Genomic DNA, 18,750 nt, shown 5'->3' on the forward strand with positions numbered 1-18,750 from the left:
TAGTGTGGTGGAACAGAGGGATCTTGGGGTCCATGTCCATAGATCGCTCAAAGTTGCCACCCAAGTTGATAGGGTTGTTAAGAAGGCGTATGGTGTGTTGGCTTTCATTAACAGGGGGATTGAGTTTAAGAGCCGCAAGGTTATGCTGCAGTTCGAGAAGGCCCTGGTTCGACCACACTTGGAATATTGTGTTCAGTTCTGGTCGCCTCATTATAGGAAGGATGTGGAAGCTTTAGAGAGGGTGCAGAGGAGATTTACCAGGATGCTGCCTGGACTGGAGGGCATGTCCTACGAAGAAAGATTGAGGGAGCTAGGGCTTTTCTCATTGGAGCGAAGAAGGATGAGAGGTGACTTGATAGAGGGGTACAAGATGATGAGAAGCATAGATAGAGTGGATAGTAAGAGACTTTTTCCCAGGGTGGAAAGGGCTATCACCAGGGGGCATAATTTTACGGTGATTGGAGGAAGGTTTCGGGGAGATGTCAGAAGTAGGTTCTTTACACAGAGAGTGGTGGGTGCGTGGAATGCGCTGCCAGCAGTGGTAGTAGAAGCAGATACATTAGGGGCATTTAAGTGACTCTTGGATAGGTACATAGATGATAGTAGAATGAAGGGTAGGTAGTTAGTTTGATCTTGGAGTCGGTTAACGGTTCGGCACAACACCGTGGGCCGAAGGGCCTGTACTGTGGTGTATTGTTCTATGTTCAATGTTCTATGTTCTAATTCCCAATAAAAATATTTGTTTTACAGAATTGTGTGAAATTCACAGCTTTGATGCACGATCCTGAGTGGAAAACTATCACTTAACCTTCAGGCAATTGTTTCTGTATGTTTAAATTAATCATCCAGATTAAAAATAACACAGGTCAACAACATCAGAATGTAAAATAATACAAACGTAATGGAGAAGAAGAAGGCATCAGAAACCCACTGAAACCAAAATGGGAACATCAAACAGAGAAGAAAAATAACATCTGTAACATAAAGCAGATATTTAAGGTGTGAATATTATTACCACCAACAATAATAGTGGAAATTAACAGGCAATTAGCAAAACATTGCATTTAAAACAGATTATATCATTCTGAAGACCTAGAAGGTCCTCATCCAATGAATTACTATAAAATGATTCACTGTTGGAAAAAGATGCAAGCGAGGCCGCCAGTTATACAAAATATGGAGAAAAGATTCAAGATGGGAACAGTCCGGGATATTACCAGGAGCTTGGAGCAGAAGGAACATTCGGAGTCAGTAGTGATCACTGCAGTACAGTCAGCAGCAGGTAATGTGGAAGAGGAGAGCCGGACTGAATCAGTGAGATTAGAGACTGAGAGCAGAAACTCTTATGAGTTAAGGGTAAGTGCAGACTCATTCATAAAATAACCACTTGTTACATTGTTAATATTTCTGTTAATAACTCTATGCCGAATAAAGTCGCTTCAATGAATTCATTCATTAAATTCAGTCAGGATTTATTTATTTGTTGAATAATTTCAATCATTGAATCAGCTGTGAAAATCAGACAGCCACTGTCAATGTCAACAACACAGAAGAACTCGATGTACATTGTGGTAAAAGTGTCAATTCACCCACAGTAACAGTGACAATAACACAATAGAGCTACATTTACACTGTGATGACAGTGTAAAAATCCACCCTATTGTGACAGTGTCAAGAACACAATAGAACTGCATTCACACTGTGAACTGGCACAAGAAAAGGGGCAGACTTATACAGTTCGAAGCACTAAATTATACCGTTAAACAGGAAAAAGTACACCAGTTAATGGGAAAATTATACCGCTAAAGAGGAAAAATTGTGCTGCCAGAGTGGAAAGTGAAACTGGAACGCAGGAGACATTACATTGGTAATGTCAAGAAAATATATCAGTAATGGGGAGAAATGTCATTTATAAAAGGGAACAAATTATATCAGTAAATGGAAGAAATTATATAATTATAATGGAGAAATAATATCTCTAAAGTGAAAAAATGATTGTTAAAAGAGGGTAAATTATACCAATTGGAGGGAAGAAATTTTCTCATTAACATTAAGAAATTATCCTATTAAAGGAGAGAATGAATATCCATATTAATAAAAGCAAACAGGATATCCATAATGTGGAGTCACACTACTGGTAAATGAGAGCAGTGACAAAGCTAATCGCTGATTTCACGAATTAATAACTAAGTACAATACTCTACCTGGAACACCAATAGCTGCGAGGCAGGGATAGTAAATGGCAAACACCGGGCCTTTGGTTGTTGCGTGCATTTCTATCAGTAGCTGTAAGCATGCTCTGAATTGCACTCAAACATTGTTACATTTATACCTGATGTCAGGCTCCAGGGAGAGAATTATATGGGTTCACTTTTTACATTAATTACAGTAGTTGAAACAAACACATTAGTGAAGCAGTTGCCAGATTAGTGTTTTTGTTTTGATGGAATGGAATGTTTTTCAAGAGACGAGACAAGTCTCTAAAGGGAAATACCCAGAGACTACAATATGATCCTAGTTACAGTTACTTTTATTCGGTGGTTGGAATGGTGAAAGTGAACCTTGTATATGAGGAATCCCTGGGTTCAAACCCTTTAATGCTGAGTTAAGTGCCCACAGTATAAGGTATGACTGACCAGAGTTATTCTGGTCCTGAAGGAAACTGCAGCCATGTTCTCGCTCCTGATCATTATTCAGCTCCAGTTCATGTGATCTCGACTCATATGTACCTGACTCCAAATCCTTCGAAGATGGTGCATCCACTTCAACACAACTGACTGTATCCAGTGTGGATCAGTCTAGGTCAAAACGGTATTTTCAGTGTGCATAGGTGCAGTTGTATACTTTTTTTATGTGGAAATGTCCAGTTCAGCAAGCTTGCCTTCAGTATTGATCATCAAGTTCAGTACAATTCTCTTCAGTGGAGACATGACCAGTTGAGCACATTTACATTTATTTATTTTTTAAATGTATTTATTTATTTGGAGATACAGCAGTGAAACAGGCTCTTCGGCCCACCGAGTCTGTGCCGACCAAGAACCACCCATTTATACTAACCCCACATTCCCTACCACCACTAGGGGCAATTTATAATGGCCAATTTACCTATCACTTGCAAGTCTTTGGCAGTGGGAGGAAACCAGAGCACCCGGAGAAAACCCACGCGGTCACAGGGAGAAATTGCAAACTCCACACAGGCAGTACTCAGAATTGAACCCGGGTCACTGGAGCTGTGAGACTGCAGTGCTAACCACTGAGATACTGTGCTGCCCTAGTCACATTTAGTGTGACTGGTCGAGGTTGGCCGGATATATGCAGTGTAGAGAGGTCAAGTTCAGCACGGTCACAATCTGTGTACACAGGTTTAGTTTGGCACAATTAATCTCAGTGTTAACGGGTTCAGCCCAGTTACATTCCATGTACACAGACAGGTCCAGTTGTGAATGCTCAGAATTCTCAGTGTTGAAAAGTCTAATTTAACACGGGTGCATTCAGTGTTGACTGGTCAAGTTCAGTACAGTTGTGTCTGGTAGAGATAGGTCTAATTAGCACAGTGATATTGAGTGTGGACTGGTCCAGGTCTACACAGTAATATTCAGTATCAAAAGTTCCAGTTCAGCAGACTCACATTCAGAGTGGACGGATCCAGTTCTGTATTGTTACTTTCAGTGAGGGCAGCTTCAGTTTTGCCTGAATCCATTGAATGTGGACAGGCCCAATTCAACATGGTTATTGCCAATATGATCTTGCCCAGGTCAACGTGCTGATATCTAGTATGTAGATGGCTAGTTGAGCACAGTTACCGCCAGCATGCTCTGGCTCGGTACTACACAGTTGCAGGGTGGCACAGTGACACAGTGGTTATCACCGCAGCCTCACAGCTCCAGCGACCCGGGTTCAATTCTGGGTACTGCCTGTGTGGAATTAGCAAGATCGCCCTGTGTCTGTGTGGGTTTTCTCCGGGTGCTCCGGTTTCCTCCCACAAGCCAAAAGACTTGCAGGTTGGTAGGTAAATTGGCCATTATAAATTGCCCCTGGTATAGGTAGGTGGTAGGGAAATATCGGGACAGGTGGGGATGTGGTAGGAATATGGGATTGGCGTAGGATTAGTATAAATGGGTGGTTGATGGTCGGCACAGACTTGGTGGGCCGAAGGGCCTGTTTCAGTGCTGTATCTCTAAAACTAAAATCAAACTAAAAGTTACTTTCAGTGTGGAGGGCCCTATTTCATCAGGAAACATTCAGTTTCACAGTTATATTCTGTGTGGACAGGTCCAGTTCAGCATGTTCACATTTAGTGTGCAGAGATCCAGTTAGTGAAGTTGCATTCGGTGTGGATAGTTTGTGGAGACAGCAAGTGATTTACCTGTCACTGAAATCCGAGCCTCTGACCTGCTCTTGTAGCCACAGCCTTTGTATAGCTGGTGCAGTTAAGTTTCGGCCGTTAAATGGCAAACTTTGTCATAAAACCCCCAAAACACTTAGTTTTGAATTCTGACCTTGGCCCCCCACCACCCCCCACCCACCCCCAGACTGTACAAAGTTGAAAGATCATCCCTGCCCATGATCCCCTGCAACGATGGGGCTGGATTTTAAAGGCTGTCCGACACCAGGAATGGTGCCGGGGAGGGGGAATGAAAATATTAACAGAGGAGGCCCTCCACCGACCTGGACACCGGCAAGCCCCTTACCGATCGGCGACGGGACCCGCATTAAAATATGTAAATGGCCACTTACCATTCATGAATATGCAGGCGGCAGTGATTCAGGCAGCAGGTTTCAATCTTCATTCAGACATGCAGCATTCACGTGCCTTCACATTCACGTCCAGGAAAAGCTGGCGGCAATGAAGCTTCAGTCCTCGGAGCAGGCGATGGTGGGTGGGGATCTCCGACAACCGGGACATAACTCTGCATGAAATCAGAGAGGGACCCCGTGCCCTTCTACCGTAAAGAGGGTTACTCTGTGCACACTAGCACTTGGCAGTGGGGGGGAGGGCGTGAAGGGGGTTGACCCTGCAATCAGCGAACACTGTTTCGGGGAGGGGGGAGCAATAGCACTCCATGACCCCTTCTGTGTGGGGTCGGGGCCAAAAATGGTCTGGTGCGAACGTCATGTTTGCATCCTCTCAACGTCAGTGACATGACCGTGTGCATGCTGCTCTGCCTTCATGCAAAGCTAGTCTGGGCGATGTCATGCCGTATCATATAGGTGGTGAAGGAACACAGCTGAAGCACCAATGTCCATCACTGTCTGCCCTGATAGGCGCCATTGATCTACTGAAGGCACTGAGTACACCTGCAGCATTCAGATGGGGTTGCTCCATCCTGTCTCTCTCAATACAAGTGCTGTGAGGAGCCATTTCTTCCAGAGGCCCAACCAACAGGCAGGCACAGCCCACGTGGAAGCTCATGGAATCGAGAAGCAGCAGCCAGTAAGACGCTTTCAATGCCTTCGAAGACGGCGGCTCTACAGTCCCCTCATGACATACCTGCAGATGTCGGAGAATCAGTGACAGAGGCATTTGTGGATGTCCAGCGAGGTGGTGACACCTTTCTGTGCCCTGCTGAATGATGAGCTTCAGCCGATGGGGTTTGCTGGACACCCTATGCCTGTGGCATTTCACAGTCACTGGTGCACAGCTGTATCAGGGAAGTCAGCAATGCCTTGTACAGGAGGGCCGCTGGATATGTTTGCTTCAGGACAGACCTTGAGAGTCAGTCCCAAAGGGCCGTCTGATTTAGGGCCATCGCGGGAGTCCCACTGGTTCATGGGTTCACCAACTGCACGCACGTGCCCATCAAGGCTCCAGTCGGACAATCAGCTGCATTCCTGAATGGAAAGGGCTTCTGCTCACTCGACCTGCAGCTAGTCTGTGACCACAGGAAATGCTTAATGCAAGTGTGTGCCTGCTTTCCAGGCAGCTGCCATGACTCATTCATCCTGTGCCAGTCCCAGGTGCCACTGCTCTTCACTGCACCAGCTCAGATCCTGGGGTGGATTCTTGGGGACAAGGGCGACCCCTTGCAGACATGGCTCCTGACGCCAGTGAGAAAGACTGCCAGCGATGCAGAGGAAAGAAGAAACGCCTGCCAGGGCTCAAAATGAGCTACCATATAGCAGGCTATCGGCAGGCTGAAGATGTGCTTCCGCTGCCTACACATGTCAGGTGGAATGCTACAGTACTCACCAGAAAGGGTACTGCACATCATCGCTGTGTGATGTGCTCCGCACAACTGTGCAATACAGAGAGAGGAGGCCTTGCAGGAAGATGCGAGACAGGAGCAGGAGACATGCTCGCACGCTGAGGACACAGAGGAAGTGCAGCAGCAAACGCACATGGGAGGATGGAGATCATTGAGGCATCGCAGACAGGGTGAGCAAAGAGCAAGGGATGCTCAGCAACACCTTATTGCTGAGCACTTCCATTATTCCTAAGGTGCAGAATATGCTCTCCATGTCACACATCACCGTGCTGCATCTGGCAGGCAGTCTCCTGCATCTGACATCTGTGTCAACACTATTACTGGCAGCACATGACTGAGCCATTGCCCATGTGACTGCACCCGTGCAGTGCCACATCATGCATACTGGCATGGCAGTGATGTCTTTCCATACACTGGCACTGCTCCAGGGCATTAATGTCATGGGAGGAGACATTGTCAGCACATGCTGGCATGCGTCATTAACACAGTAAAAAGGAGACACCTGTTGGACAAAACACATTGAATGAGAAGTTAACAGAACATATACATTGCACCCGTGATAATCCATATGGGTCATTGTGTCTTTTTTAGCCGCTTGTGAGTGCTCTTTTGCTGTGCAACCTGTGCACTAGCAGCTTGACTGGAGGCAGGCTACTGATCAGGGCGCCCTTTAGCTTTGTATGACTTGGGTGGTTGTCCTCTGGGTGCACGAGGCCTGGAGGCCCCGGCTGCCTGAGGGCCTCCCGCACCACTGCAGGGCTCTCCTCAGATGTTGTGGCTACTAGAGCTGGACTCTCCGGCAGAGGGGCTGAGAGCCAGTGTCCACATTGGAATTGCCCTGAGGAGAGACACCACATATGGACGGCTAGCTCTCCTCCTCTGAAGTCTCGTGGGAACCTCCCTGTTCTCCTGCAAAGGACCAGGTGCAGAGACAGTGTTCAGGCCCCATTCCCTCTCTCACCTAGCCACTGCTGCATCCAGCTCATGGACGAGGCGAGGGTTTGCAGGTCAGCACGCACCTGGTGGGATGTGACTCTCCATGAGAGTCACCAGCCTCTCCATGGAGGAAGCCATTTGCTCATTTGTCTGGGACTTGGCAGCTGTCATGGTCTGGATGGACTCCCCCATCATCCATTCATGGCTGCGCATGGTCTGTGGCATCTCCACCAGATGTTGCCTAACCTCTCCGTGCAACTCCACCACGGCCTGTGGTGTCGACACCAGAGGGTCATCATCAATCTGAGGCTCAGCATGTGCCTGGCCACCCACAGTCCTCTGACTTTCAGAGGCCTCGGCACCCAGCGGCAGGGGTGGGGAGGACCGCCATGAGGCCTCACCACCACCGACAATATTGGTCCGGGCCTTCCCAACATCAGGGTGCATGGCGGCCCTCTCCCAGAGGCATCTTCAGCCCACCCTCACCCCCAACCACGGAACCTGATGTCTGGGGGAGAAGAAAATCCAGCCCATTGTATGGGAACAGGGTCCTCAAAAACCTGCAGCTGCCCACGAGGTGACTGATATTCCGGCAGCACTGGGTTTGACCCCGGAGCAGTCGCTGTAGCTGGTGCTTGGAGCTCAAGAAGAGCCAAATTTGAAATTAGGATTCAAGGACAAAGAAAACCATGCAGCAAAGAGGAGAAAGAACAGCTGGATACAGGTTATATCCACAGGCCAATGGAAATCTGTGGTGAGCCAGATTCTGGCCCACGGTCATATGTTGGACAACTCTGGTGTAGAAGAACAAAGGCAGCAGGCATGTGGAACACCACCACCTGAAGGTTACACTGCCGGTCATACACCATTCCAACTTGGACAGATCGTATAATTCCTTCATTGTCACTAGGTGAAAATCTGAAACTCCCTGTCTCACAACAACATACACCTCAAGGACTGAAGGGTTTCATGAAGGTGGCTTCCCACAATCTTCTCAAGGGCAATTAGGGATGGGCAATAAAGGATGGCATTGTCAGCGAGGCCCACATCCCATGACTGAATAAATAAGAGGGAGGGTAGCAGTTTGTATTGAAGACAACGTTACAATGCAAGAGAGAATGTCCTCGACTTATTAACAACAAAATCTAGTTAGCTGGAGTGGAGAAAGAATAAAAGAGCTTTCACACTACATGGTGTATTTTATAGCTCACCAGAGAGTGGGAAGGGGATAGAGTAGTGGGGAGCTGAGCAGAAGGCCCAGGACAAAGGCCGAGTCCTGGGAACCAACCAGTGAAAGAGAGAGAGTGACCGAATTAATTCGAGCAATAACAGCAGGGAAATAACAAAGATTGGAAGTGGAGTGCAGGGTCTCACCTGTGGGTGGTCTGTGTCGCCAGACAGGGGCCGTGTTTTCCAAGCCCTGGGGAATGCCCAAGCATAAGGAAACTGAGGCTGGAAACCCAGCTATGGGCAAATAACCCGTCTGCATTGAAGAAAGGCTCATGAGCCAAAGGCCAATATAGCAACTAGAGCTTTGTAGTTGCTGCAGCCATCTCAGCCTGCTGAGACACTGTGGAGAAACACTTAGCATAAAGAATGGGATTAGTCTGTGTGAGCTGATCTCCACTTTAAACAGACTTAGTGTAGGTGGGAAGTAAATTCCTACAGCGATGGGAGAGAGGCAAAAACAGCAAGTGAAAACTGGTACTGTTGGTTGCAGCTTCAATCTGCATGTATGTGGCTTGTTTGACTGTTGATCTGAGACAACAACATCATCCGGCAGCACCCTGAGTGACCAAGCAGCCTTCACTGGGGATAGAACTGTCTACTTCGAATGGGGACGGGCCCAAACATTGCTTGACTCAACTCACTTGTTGGTTACCAGCTGTACAAAAGAAAGATGTAACTAAAACTAAAATAAAAAGAGGCAAAACCTCATAAAATTAGCTGGAATGTCCGAACAATGTCGGATCTGGGAGATATGAAATCCTTCTACGAAGCCTTGAGATCTTTATATGGACCTTCCCAGCAGCTGCAGGCACCACTAAAATCTTTGGATGGCACAACTCTGCTCATAGATAAAGTGTCCATCTTGCACCTATCTGGTGACCAGTGGATGATGCAGGAGACACTGATCACAAATATCTCCCAGAGGGAAGTGAAGTCTGAGCTGGATGAACCATCAACCCATATAGAGATTAAGATTAGTACGGCACAATTAAAATCACACAAAGCTCCCTGAATAGATGGGATTCCAGCTGAGGTCCATACACAGGGAGGAGGTGTGATGCTTGATAGGTTTACAGATCTGTGTACAGTATGTTGGGAGAAAGGGACAGTGCCTCAGGACCTTTAAGATGCAGTGAGTGTCTCCCTGCACAAAAAACAATGGAGAGAAGTCTGACTGTTCAACTACAGAGCCATCACCTTAATGTCCATTGCAGGCAAAATCTTGTCCAGAATGTTTCTAAATAGACTTGTTCTGACAAAAGCTAAAGAAAGCTTCCCTGAAATCAGTGCGGATTCCGATTCAATAGGAGAACTATAGACATGGTTTTTGTGCTGAGACAGATCCAGAACTGTAGAGAACAAAACATGGGCCTGGACACTACTTTTGTGGATCTCATCAAAGCATTTGATACAGTCAGCTGTGATGGATTTTGGAAGGTACTCTCTAGATTGGGGTGCCCTCCAAGGTTGCTTATCATTCTCCATCAACTGCATGAAGGCAAGGAAGGTCAGGTCAAGCAGAATAGAGCCCTCTCAGACAGCTTCTCTATCTCCAATGGTGTTAAACAAGGATGTGTTCTGGCATCGACCCCTTTCTCCATTTTCTTCAGTATGATGTTTCAAGAGGAAAAGGCAGGTTTGGCAGAGGACATATACATCCGCTTCTGAACAGACGGCAGTTTATTCAACCTGCGACAACCACTGGCACATACCAGAATCACAGTGGGAGCTTATCATGGAGCTTCTCTTTGCTGACAATGGCACCCTTCTGTCACACATGGAAGAGGCAATACAGCTCATCATAAACTGCTTCTGTGAGACAACAAATGCCTTTGGCCTCACGATGAGCCGAAAGTAAACTGAAATGTTCGACCAACCATAGCCCCGAAAAAGTTACAATCCGCACCAAATCAACATTGACAGCAGCAACCTCAATGCAGTGAAACAGTTTACCTATCTAGGGAGCATTATCACAAATGATGCCGCTGTCAACAAAGACAAAGACAATCAACTGTCCAAGGCCAACAGCTCCTTTAGCCACGTCTCAAAACTTTCCTGGTGAAACCATTCACTATACATTTTCACCAGAATTCAAATATTCAGAGTGGTTGCCATCACCAGCCTCTTGTATGGGTCAGAATCATGGGTTCTGTACAGAAAACAAATGTGACCACTGGAGCCCTTCCATCAAGGCTGTCTTCAATCCATCATGAACATGAAATAGCAGGACTACATCACAAACAATGAAGTCCTCAACAGTGCCAATCAGCCCAGCGTTGAATGCATTCTCTTACAATGCCAATTGCACTGAGCAAGACATGTGTCACACATGGAGGATTCCAGAATACCAAAAGTAGTGCTTTATGGGGAACTATGCTCCAGTCAGTGAGATTGAGGTGCACCTCACAAACGCTTCAAAGACCAGCTGAAAAGAAAGCTCTCTCTGGCTGACACTGACCAGCGAGAGTGGGAGCAAGAGGCTGTCGACAGAGACAGCTGGAGCACAACAAGCAGGAAAACAGCCTGCAAGTTGAAAGCAAACAGACGTGAGGCTGCTGAAGAAAGGGGCAAAAAACTGAAGGAGTCTTCCCTCTGAAATAAGAGTTCTTGTACCCCACCAGCACAAGACTTGCAGATCAAGAATTCACCTGTTCAGTCACCAAAAATCATGCAAAGTACCACAGAGATAAGCCAACCCATGACGTTAGCCTCTGAAGAATCTGCCATCATCATCACAGTCCTGGAGACAGATGATGTCCGAGAGGGGTCAAGGACAGAATCGATGTGGTTGGAGCTAAGAAACAATAGATATAATTACATTGCTGGATGTATTCTTTAGGCCATCAATTATTGGGAAGATATAAATGAACACATTTACAAGGAAATTACAGAGAGGTGGAAGAATTATAGAGTAGTTAAAATGGAGGCTTTACTTAACCAAATATAGACTGGCCTAGTAATAGTGTAAAATGAGGGAGGGACAAGAATTCAGGAGAATTTTCTACATCAGTACATTTCCAATCCAATAAGGAAGGAGGCATTGCTGGATCTGGTTCTGGGGAATGAAGTGGGTCAAGTGTATCAACTGTCAGTCAGGGAACAATTCGGGGACAGTGATCATTGTATCATAAGATTTAGGTTGATAATGGAAAAGGACAAGGAGCAATCTAGAGTAAAAATATTTAATTGGGGGAGGGCCAACTTCAATGCAGTGAGAATAGATCTGGCCCGGGTAAATTGGAATCAAACACTAGCAAGCAAAACTGTAATGGAACACTGGGCTGCCTTTAACGAGGAGCTAGTTCGGGTACAGTTGAAATGCATTCCCACAAGAGGAAAAGATAGAACAAACAATGAAAGACTCCTCTGGATGACGAAAGAGATAGAAAGTAATAGGAAGCAGAAAAAGGATGCATATGTCAGATGTCAGGTGGATAACACAATTGTGAACTAGGCTGAATATAGAAAGTTCAGAGCAGAGTGTAAAAAGAAATAAGAGAAGCAAACAGAGAGTATGAACAGAAACTGGCAGCCAAACTTTCGAAAGGATGTGAAGACATTGAAGAGAGTGCAGAAAAGATTTACTGGAATGGCTCAGGGCACCAGAGACTTCAGTTATGTGGATAGATTGGCGAAACTGGGTCTGCTCTCTTCAGGCAAGAAATGGTTGAGAGCAAATTTGATAGAGGTGTCCAAAATAATAAGGGTCCTGGACAGAATAGATTGGAAGAATCTGTTCCAATTGATGGAAGGATCAGGAACCAGAGGACACCGATTTAAGGTGATTGGCAAGAGAACCAGAGGTGACTTGAGGAAAAACATTTTAATCCAGTGAGTGATTAGGATCTGGATTGGATTGCCTGAGAGTGTGTGGAGGCAGATTCAATCCTGGCTTTAAAAAGGGAATTGGATAATTATCTGGAGAAAAATTGTCGGGCTACGGGGAAAAGGCCAGGGAGTGGGATTAGCTGAGTAGCTCTTACAGAGAGATGGCACAGACACAAGGGGCCGAATGCCCTCATTCTATGCTGTAACAATTCGACGATTCTATGATCCTATATGCCCTATTTTGAGCTCAATTTGTCAATGAGACCTACCTTCTGCTCCCTGGACCCTATTCCTATTAAAATCCTGACCATGCAACTTCCCTCCTGGTTCCCAGGTGAACTGATATTGTTCACAGTTCTCTCTCAACACGTGTGGTCACTCCATCCTTTAAATCTGCCATCATCACTACTCTCCTCCAAAAACAATCCTTGACCCCCACTGTTCTTGCAAACTACCACCCTATCTCCAACCTTGATTTCCTATCCAATGTCCCTGAATGTGTTGTTGCCTCCAAATCGCTTCTTTCCCGGAGTTCCATGTTTGAATCCCTTCAATGAGGTTTCCGCCTCTGTCACAGTATGCTTCATAAATCAACAAAAATGCTTCAAAGAAAGGCTCAAATGCAATTAACACCTACTTTCCAAATATTTTTGCTATGCAATTTTTTTTTATTCATTCAAGGTTGTGGGCGTCGCTGGCTAGGCCAGCATTTATTTCCCATCCCTAATTGTCCTTGAGAGGTGGTGGTGCGCTGCCTTCTTGAACCACTGCAGTCCATGTGAGGTAGGTACACCCACAGTGCTGTTAGGAAGGGAGTTCCATTTTATTCATTCTATTTAAAAGCTGACTGTGTGCATCTGAAAATAATCACAATGGGATTTGTGTTACCTGATGACATGTTTTCCTTTGTTTCTGCATCAGGTTTGCAATTCAATACGTGCTGATACTGGAGAGAAACTCATTTCATGATGACAAAAATATTTAAATATTAATATTAAACATTGCATCAGAGAACAAATACTGAGTCAAATGGATTGAAATATTTGGCAGGAGGTTTTGAAGGAAGCTAAGAAGCAGAAGATGGGAATGATGTTATTGATGATTGAGAGGAATGCATTGCACCCTTGGGCTTTTGTTGGTTGATTTCCTTCTGAACATTGAAATTCAGAACAAGCTGCGGCACCAGGTGGAAAGGAACAGTTGTCTTGCTGCAAGAGGGGACATGGCCTCATAATCTAACCATTCAAAACCTGCAGACCTTCCTGCAAACAAACTGCCCTGTTTCCAAGGCCAATGTATAACCTTTCTGAAGTGCCGTGCCCTGAACTATACACAGTACTCCAGGTGTGGTCTATCCAGGACATTGTATACATGTAGAATTCTTGGTTTCCTTGGGTCAGAGATACATTTCATTAACCGTATACTCTTCATCAACACTGCAGAAGTTCCTGCACCTCTTTCAATCTTCTTTTACTTAATTCAGTATTTAACCTTCTAGGTAAGTTCTAAGGTTGCTCAGGTCCCAAAGTTTCTTAAATGTCGTGATTATCAATTGCTTCACACGCTAAAGGTCCAGCCTTAAATGCAAAGCAGAAAGTGGTATGAAAGATGCAGAACATTGAGAAGTGATGGGTTTTGCCAATAACAGGATAAATAGGCACCAAAATTTAATATTCCTGCTTCTCCAGATACTGAATATATCAGTGTGCAAAGAGTTGATTCTAAGACAAGGGTCTTGAATCTTCATAAAGGAAACTACAAAGGTATGAGGTGCGAGTTGGTTATGAAGGATTGGGAAATGTTACTTAAAGGGATGATGGTGGATAGGCAATGGCAAACATTTAAGGAGTGCATGGATGAACTGCAACAATTGTTTATTCCTGTCTGGCGCAAAAGTAAAACGGGAAAGGTAGCCAAACCATGGCTGACAAGGGAAATTAGAGATAGCATTAGATCCAAGGAAGAGGCATATAAATTCGCTAGAAAAAACAACAGACCTGAGGATTGGGAGCAGTTTAGAATTCAGAAAAGGAGGACCAAGGGATTGATTAAGAAGGGGAAAATAGAGTACGAGAGTAAGCTTTTGGGGAACATAAAAACTGACTGTAAAAATTGCTATAGGTATGTGAAGAGAAAAAGATTGGTGAAGACAAATGTAGGTCCCTTACAGTCATAAACAGGGGAATTTATTTTGGGGAATAAAGAAATGACTGACCAACTAAATGCATACTTTGGTTCTGTCTTGACAAAGGAGGACACAATTATCTACAAGAAATGTTGGGGAACACAGGGTTTAGTGAGAGGGAGGAACTGAAGGAAATCAGTATTAGGAGAGAAATGGTGTTGGGGAAATTGATGGGATTGAAGGCCGATAAATCCCCAGGGCCTGGTAATCTACATCCCAGAGTACTTAAGGAAGTGGCCCTAGAAATAGTGGATGCATTGATGGTCTCCTTCCAAGATTCTATGGACTCTGGAACAGTTCCTACAGATTGGCGGGTAGCTAATGTAACCCCACTATTTAAAAAGGGAGGTCGAGAGAAAGCAGGGAATTATAGACCAGTCAACCTGAGGTCGGCAGTGGAGAAAATTCTAGAGTCCGTGATCAAAGATTTTATAGCAGAGCACTTGGAGAACAGTGGTAGAATCGGGCAGAGTCAGCATGGATTTACGAAAGGGAAATCATGCTTGGCAAATCTAATAGAATTCTTTGAGGATGTAACTGGTAGAGTTGATGAGGGACAGCCAGTGGATGTGGTTTATTTAGACTTTCAGAAGGCTTTCGAGAAAGTCCCACATAAGAGATTAGCGTGTAAAATTAAAGCGCATGGGATTGGGGGTAGTGTATTGCGATGGATAGAAAATCGATTGGCAGACAGAAAACAAAGAGTAGGGATAAATGGTTCTTTTTCCAAATGGCAGGCAGTGACTAGTGGGGTACGGCAGGGATCGGTGTTAGGATCCCAGCTATTCACAATATATATGAATGATTTAGATGAGGGAACTAAATGTAATATCTCTAAATTTGCAGACAACACAAAACTGGGTGGGAGGGTGAGTTTAGAGGAGGATGCAGAGAGGCTTCAGGGTGATTTGGACAAGTTGAGTGAGTGGGCAAATGCATGGCAGATGCAGTATAATGTGGATAAATGTGAGGTTATCCACTTTGGTAGCAAAAACAGGAAGGCAGATTATTATCTGAACAGCTATATACTGAGAGAGGGGAATATGCAGTGTGACCAGGGTGTTCTCGTCCACCAGTCGCTGAAGGTAAGCATGCAGGTCCAACAGGCGGTAAAAAAGGCAAATGGTACGTTGGCCTTCATAGCGAGAGGATTCGGGTACAGGAGCAGGGATGTCTTGCTGCAATTATACAGGGCCTTGATGACGCCACACCTGGAATATTGTGTGCAGTTTTGGTCTCCTTATCTGAGGAAGGATGTTCTTGCTATAGAGGGAGTGCAGCGAAGGTTTACCAGACTGATTCCTGGGATGGCAGGACTGACGTACGAGGAGAGATTGAGTCGGTTAGGATTATATTCGCTGGAGTTCAGAAGAGTGAGGGGGATCTCATAGAAGCCTATAAAATTCTAACAGGGCTTGACAGGGTAAATGCAGAAAGGATGTTCCCGATGGTGGGGGAGTCCAGAGCCAGGGGTCATAGTCTAAGGATACGGGGTAAACCTTGCAGGACTGAGATGAGGAGGAATTCCTTCACCCAGAGAGTGGTGAACCTATGGAATTCATTACCACAGAAAGCAGTTGAGGCCAAAACATTGTATGTTTTCAAGAAGGAGTTTGATATAGCACTTTGGTTTAAAGGAATCAAAGGATACGGGGCGAAAGTGGGAACAGGTTATTGAGTTGGATGATCAGCCATGATCATAATGAATGGCGGAGCCGGTTTCAAGAGCAGAATGGCCGACTCCTGCTCCTATTTTCTATGTTGCTTTGTTTCTATGAGTTGTTCCCACTGTCTATTATCCACAGTCACCCTCTCCCTCCAATCCTTTGCATGTTATGACCAAGATGGGAGGAGTGCACTGTCTTTTCCAGTTCCACTTCTCCACAGGTCACAACATATATTTAAATCTTTACCCAGTTACCGATGCCGTCAATCATGTACTCTACTCTTTATCCCAGAAATAAATACACCAATCAGGTTTCTTTAATAAACAACAAAATTATCCATTCATTATCAATCAAGACTGATCTAGTAACAAAGCAAAGTATTAACACACAGATTGACCACACTACTTTGACTTCCTTATTTATAGCAAATCTGTCAGTGGAGCAGCTATAGTATTAAAATTTGTACAAATTTGAGATGGAAATCGCACATCCCCCAAAACCTCATGATTTCTCTTTTTGTCTTCAGGTAGGGAACTCCACTAATGCTTGTACTTTTGCTGTTCTGAGCAACACTTGTCCTTGCCCTACTATATGCCCCAGGTAGGTTACCCTCGCTTTTGCAAATTCACTTCTGACAAGGTTTACCACCAAATCAGCCAGCTGTAATGTTCTAAACAGATCGTCTAGTTGCTCCAAGTAATCCTTCCAAGTGTCACAGTATACCAGCACATCATCGAGGTAAACCACACAGTTAGGAACACTGGCTACCACTTGATTCATTAAACTCTGAAAAGTGCTTGGGCATTTTTTTAGCCCAGATAGCATCACTTGGCATTGGAAAATACTGTCTGGTGTGACAAAGGCCGCTATTTCTTTAGCTGGGGCTGTTAAAGGAACCTGCCGGTACCTCTTGAACAAATCTATTTTTGTAAGAAATGTGGCACTGCCCACTCAGTCTTCCAAGCAAGGAATCAGATAGGAGTCTGTCTTTGTTACTGTATAAAACCTTTCTGGCGTCTACACAGAATCTAGTTGAACCATCAGGTTTAGGTAGTAATACTGCTGGAGAACTCCAGCTCTTTTGACTAGGTTCAATGAGGTGGTTTTCCAACATGTATTGGATTTCTGCTTTTACCTGGGACTTTTTTGCTGGATTTAAGGGTTAAGGATGCTGTTTTTGAGGAAAGGATTTTCCTACATCCACATCATGTCTGGTTAAGTTTGTACATCCTGGTTTGTCCCTACAGACTCCTTTAAATGCTCTGAGTAGCCTTGTTAGGTCTTCTCATTGTTCTGTATTTAAATATGAAAACATAGTGTCCAATCGCCCTGGCAATTCAGCATTAACTAACCAGATAGCAGGAGGTTCAGTTTGAGAATTGTCTAGGTCTCCTTCTGCCTCATCCTCACTAACCCTTTCATCCTCTCTGTCCTCACTACCTGACATACCTCTGCTTGTTAATCCTCCTCCCAGTGATGATCTTGTTTCAACATATTGATATGACACAGCCCATTCTTTTTCCAGCAATCTGAGCCATCAATCAGATGATTTACTTCACCATTTCTCTTGACCATTTTATATGGACCACTGAACCGAGCTTTCAGCGGTTCACCCTGTAAAGGCAGTGATACTAACACCTCATCCCCTGGTTGAAATGCTCAGGTTTTGGCATGCTTGTCTGCCACTTTCATCATAGTTTTTTGGGAAACTTGCAGGTGTTCCTGAGCCACTTTTCAGGCTCACATGAGCCATTCCTGGAACACAGATACATAATCGAGCACAGATGATTCATCTCTCTCTTGCTCTGTTCTTAAAGCCTTTCTTTGATCAGTTTTAGAGGACCTCTTATCTCATGTCCATTAGCTAATTCAAAAGGACTAAAACCAATAGACACATCAGGTGAATCCCTGGTGGCAAACAATTTAGAGAGGAAGGGGATGAAAAGGACCATGAGGACAGGCTAAAAGAGGTCCGGGAGCATTCCCAAAAGAAACCACTACTGCCAACTCTGAAACATTGGGAAAATTAGACCCCACATCCTCCTGTGTAAATGCAGACAAAAGGAGCACCCTACCAGGGCTGATAACAGAATTTGCATAAACCTGCAGGGACAAAAAGTCCCCAAGAGCGCAGAGAAGCAGAGAGGGTGATACCTTGCCTAGTTGAATTGCCAAAGGGAAATGCAGTGGAATCTGGACAAATGCCTGTGAGCAGGAATGTCCCAGAGGGCATGGGGAAGATTAACAAAGGGACCCACCCCACAGTCCGGAGAAAAGAGAAACAAACGTGCCCTGAAGTAAGCAGCACTTGCATGACTCACCAGAATACTGAAAGTGAGGTCAGGGTGGATCCACCAACTGCAGACTCCCATGATCAGAGCTGAAGCCCAGAGCTAATTAAACCCAACAATCTCCCTGCAGACCCCAACAAGAATAAAGGCCCAGATGAAACCTCAGGGACTTTAAACACACTCATAACCCAATACTACCCGAAGGAGAGAAATTAGCAAGGTACTGAAACCCAAAGAGTTACAACCACATGTTACAGAAACAAGAGCTGAGGGGGTAAAGGTTGTACACAAAGAAGAACTCACCCCAGACAACTATGGAAATTTGCAGGCACCAAGCTCCCATATGTTTATTGGACTTGCCCATTCCCAGCTTATTACCAGATGATACTAAAGAAACTTTAAACCCA

The sequence above is a fragment of the Heterodontus francisci genome, chromosome 32, assembly GCF_036365525.1.
Source record: "Heterodontus francisci isolate sHetFra1 chromosome 32, sHetFra1.hap1, whole genome shotgun sequence".
Lineage (NCBI taxonomy): Eukaryota > Metazoa > Chordata > Chondrichthyes > Heterodontiformes > Heterodontidae > Heterodontus > Heterodontus francisci.